Genomic DNA, 5,317 nt, shown 5'->3' on the forward strand with positions numbered 1-5,317 from the left:
AAACATTTCTCGGCCTTTTGGTTTTGAATCTTATTAAAAGTTACTTATTAAAATAAAATAGGTAATTATTTAATCTTTTAGCATTTCAGTTTCAGTATTTATTTATTAATATAAAAAAGATATTTATTAATTGATATAAAAAGTAGTTTTAGTATTTTAGTATTTATTTATTAATATAAAAAAATATTTATTAATTGATATAAAAAGAGTTTAATTGTCTCACATCTGAGTTTTAAAGGATTACATGGAAATTTCTTATAAAAACATAGACATAAAGAAATATTAATCATACATTTCTTGGCCTTTTGGTTTTGAAGGCTTCAAAACCTAAAGTACTGAAATACTAAAAGATTAAATAATTACTTATTAAAATAAAATAGGTAGTTATTTAATAAAATAATTTGTCAAACATTTTTCTTGTCCAACGTCGGTTTTGAGTTATAAAGGATTACATGGAAGTCTTTCTTACTTTTCTCGGCCTTTTGGCTAAGATCAAGTGTTGTATCTGTACTTATCGATTTAATATCTGATACAAGGGCCACCGGCATTGTATTATGTGGAGCATGATATTGAACTAAATTTACGTATTAAAATAAAAAATGTAATTTTTTAATAAAATAATTTACTAAATAATAAAAAATATAAAAATATATACATACTAATTATACTACATGTTTGGAAATATACCACTAAAAAACTTCTCAATTGGAGAATATTACAAATAAATTAGGCATCTATTAGTGAGAAAAGTTAGCTTATTTATTACATATATATCATTAATGAAATAAATAATAAGGAATATATTTGCATATGGATTTAAATAAATAAAAAAATATAAAATATATAACATGATATAATTTTATTTTAACTTAATATACAGACTCTCTCAAGATGCTCCCGCTTTCAGAAATTTTAAATTTTGACGCTTTCGCTTTCACTCTTGGTCTCGCACTCGCTAAATTTAAAACTTTGACTTTCACTCCTGCTCTCGCATTTGTTCTGTGTGACTTAGGTCATGATTTCAATTTAGGAAGCATAGTGCAAGAAATAATAATAAAAAATAATAAAAGAAGAAAAAGAAAAGAAAAATGGCATAACTTTAGAAAGAAAAAGAAATAGAGCCTAAAGAAGATTATTTTTTTTTTAATTTTTTTTTTAAGGAAATTAAAGAGAGAAAAATAAGAAAAAATTAAAGAGAATTTTAAAAACTGAAATAATTTTAGGAAGCATTATAAACAAATTTCCATAAAAAAAAATTAAGAATGTGATTATAATAATATAGTCGGCGGGGCAAAGTCAGAGGGGCACATGACATGCCCTCTTGGGCATGAAGTGGCTCCGCCCCTATATATATATATATATATATATAAATTTCATGCCCATACTTGATAAAAATTTAAATTTCAAATGAAAGTCTTGAAATCAATTGTTTCAGCCATGAAAGCTTCAAGAAATCTTCAATTCTCAGATCTGGTTGATGAATGGTCCTTAGTTTCGACAGCTTCTCGCCCTCCACCGATGCCTCCAGACTGAAATTCAGGAGTGCAGGATCATTAATGCAGATCTACTCTTCTCCTCCACTCCTCGATGCTATTTCCACCGGAGTCAAGGCGAACAATCACCCCCATAACGGTTATCTCTAATGTAGTAAATGGTTTGTTTATTCATTGCTGTTCTTTGGGTTGGTTTGGGTTAAGGCCTTTCCTTTGGGCTTCCTTTGGGCAGTATTGAATTCTTGGGCTTCCGTTGCCTTGTTATCTTCTTTTCTAGCCTGTAATTGGCCTAGCATTACCCTTCTTGGGCCACCTGTAAATTCTATACATATATATACAAATTGCTCAACTGTTCAAAAATAAATAAATAAATAAAAAGGTATAACGAGTGGCCGAATCCACACAACGCCCTTATTACGGTCGGATCACCCTATCTATCCTAGGTGACGTCCCGGGCGCTTGGCTTGATACCGAATTAAGAATTGAGTCTAGTTCTGATACCAACTGTAATGAGTGAGCGATTGCTTCAAACCGTTAGATAATATTGCAGACCCACCAATTTATACCTATGTCAATTTCTATCTGAATCAAACGTGGAACAAGCCCTTCTAACAAAAGGTCATGCCCTTCTAACAAAAGGTCATATGTATACAGACTCTCTTGCTCATATAAAAAGACTATTCTTTTGTTCCAAATCCATAATTGATCAACTTGTTCCAAGACTACCAATTAACTTAACAAATCCATAATAGATAGTATACGACTCATAATCTCTCGTCTTCCGGTCTCTTTTCTCTTCCTCACTTTATACATGTGTATGTGTTGTATATTTCAGGGACCTTTCTCAACTCAGACACGAGATTGATATGCATTTTATACTACTAATATGTTATGAATATTTTAATAAAAAAACATAAATATCATTTAATATAACTTATTATTTTATTTATATTGATGATCATTTAATATAACTAAGTATTATATTTATTTTTATCAAAACACACAGAGACAACCGAATTTTCATGATCAAATTAATCAAATCAAAATAAATGCTATCTGAAAATCTTAAAAAACGTGTATGCCCAAGTTATTAATAATAATTAGCAAGGTCATTAGACCCTACGGGCCTACTGTATAAATCAAAGATTTATTGATTAATACAAATATATATATATATATATTTGTATTAATCAATAAATCTTTGATTTATACAGTAGGCCCGTAGGGTCTAATGACCTTGCTAATTATTATTAATAACTTGGGCATACACGTTTTTTAAGATTTTCAGATAGCATTTATTTTGATTTGATTAATTTGATCATGAAAATTCGGTTGTCTCTGTATCTGAAAATCTTAAAAACGTGTATGCCCAAGTTATTAATATATATATATATTTGTATTAATCAATAAATCTTTGATTTATACAGTAGGCCCGTAGGGTCTAATGACCTTGCTAATTATTATTAATAACTTGGGCATACACGTTTTTTAAGATTTTCAGATAGCGTTTATTTTGATTTGATTAATTTGATCATGAAAATTCGGTTGTCTCTGTATCTGAAAATCTTAAAAAACGTGTATGCCCAAGTTATTAATAATAATTAGCAAGGTCATTAGACCCTACGGGCCTACTGTATAAATCAAAGATTTATTGATTAATACAAATATATATATATATGACAACTTTAGTATTTTTTTTAATTTTTAATTATTGACAAAAAAACTCACACACACTACTCAAATACTCACACCCACTTTATTCTTTTAGAAATTCAAACCTTTACTATTCATTTTAGGAGGTAACACACACTACTCAAATACTCACACCCACTTTATTCTTTTAAAAATTCAAACCTTTACTATTCATTTTAGGAGATAATAGAAATATTACTGGACCACAAAACCATAACTACTTTCGCAATTTACTTACCGATTCATCTCTTTATTAATCTTACCGATTCATCTCTTTATTAATACTCTATTAATACTCTCTCTATCCTACCTTAAGTGTTGTCATTAAAATTTGTAACTCATAAAACGTCAATGTTTTTTTATTTTCACAAAACCATAAAAATTTGTAACTCATAAAACGTCAATATTTTTTTTATTTTCACAAAACCATAACTACTTTCGCAATTTACTTACCGATTCATCTCTTTATTAATCTTACTGATTCATCTCTTTATTAATACGCTCTCTATCCTACCTTAAGTGTTGTCATTAAAATTTGTAACTCATAAAACGTCAATATTTTTTTATCTCTTTATTAACGATTCATCTCTTTATTAATACTCTCTCTATCCTACCTTAAGTGTTGTCATTAAAATTTGTAACTCATAAAACGTCAATATTTTTTTATTTTATTTTTAATCATTGAGCGCGCACACACACCACTCGAACACTCACACCCACTTTATTCATACCCACTTTAGAGGTTCGAACCTTTACTATTCAACCTTTACTATTCATTTTAGGAGATAATAGGGACCACAAAACCATAACTACTTTTGCAATTTGTTTAGCGATTCATCTCTTTATTAGATTCTACTTTCGCAATTTACTTATGGATTCATCTTTATTAATATTCATAAATTATTTATAATAACACAATTGTCACAATTTATATTTTCCACCTTACACCCCCTTCATGCACATCAAGTTAAAAACTCAATTCAAATATCAAATCAATCAATACACAATATTTACTAATTATGTACGACTTTTCGAGCGGATACCATTTTCAAATAAGACATTTAATTTTAAAAAGTAAAAAATAAAAAAGTAGATAGTTAAATTTTTTATTTTTTTTTTCCTTAAAGCACGTCAAGTCAGTCAGGTAATACTAACCCACTATGCCCCGAGGCCAAGCAGACATTTTATTTGGAATGGAACATTTTCAAACGGGATATTTTAAGACAGTCAAAAAAAAAAAAAAAAAGTTGACATTTAATTTAAAATTGAGATAGGATAACACAACATTCACTAATTATATATAAAGAATCAAATGAGCCACAAATTTGTTTAGGGAACAAAATGTCTATAAAAAACATCAAATGAACCACAAATTTATTAACCAAAGAAAATGTCTATAACAATCCATTAAATGCATACAAAACTAACAATATAACACACACAAATCAAAACAAAAATACTATATATGTGTATACATATGTATATGTATAGAGAGAGACTTGCATATCATCACCTAGAGCCGTAGAAAAGGAGAAACAATCAAGCCACAGCATCTTGTCCTTTAATTTTTTTTTTAAAAAGTGTAGTAGTTGAGAGATTTTTTTAACAGAAAAAGATAATTAATTATAAGAATATAGTTTAGTTAGAAAATAAATGACAACAGTACACTACTAATGTAGGACAGTAGAGGGGTATGAGGGCGCTGATATATGTAATAATGACACTTACAATTTAAGGAATATGTGACACACAAGATTTATGTTTTGCGGATGCATGAAAAATTATGGAGGCGAAACTGAAAGACAACTAAATTGGTAAATTTTACAATCTAATTATTGGTCCGTGGACCCAATAGCTTCTGAAACTTTAAACCTCCTTGTGTTTATGGACACGTCCAATTGCAACCTCAACATAATTTGTAGAACAAATTAAAACCATTTTCTCCCACAGGTCTGCCAATTATCCGGAACACTTCAATTACAGGAATCTTCATTCGCAATTTCAATCCTCTCGGCCTAAGCCGGATGAAGACTTATCACGGCATAATTAGCCACCTAATCCAAGAAAGCCCACAAGTAAAATGAACCCACTTAAACAAATAAAATTCTTCAAATACGCAAAGAAAATAACAA

General features: G+C 29.0%; 1 pseudogene; it reads left to right on the forward strand.

The window, feature by feature from the left end:
• The first annotated feature begins 465 nt into the window (after nucleotides 1-465).
• LOC132297642 (U2 spliceosomal RNA) lies at nucleotides 466-584 on the forward strand (annotated as a pseudogene).
• Nucleotides 585-5,317: the final 4,733 nt, after the last annotated feature.

This window comes from Cornus florida, unplaced genomic scaffold (genome assembly GCF_030987335.1).
Source record: "Cornus florida cultivar Cherokee Brave unplaced genomic scaffold, ASM3098733v1 CherokeeBrave_3.0.0_Hap2_Chr02, whole genome shotgun sequence".
Lineage (NCBI taxonomy): Eukaryota > Viridiplantae > Streptophyta > Magnoliopsida > Cornales > Cornaceae > Cornus > Cornus florida.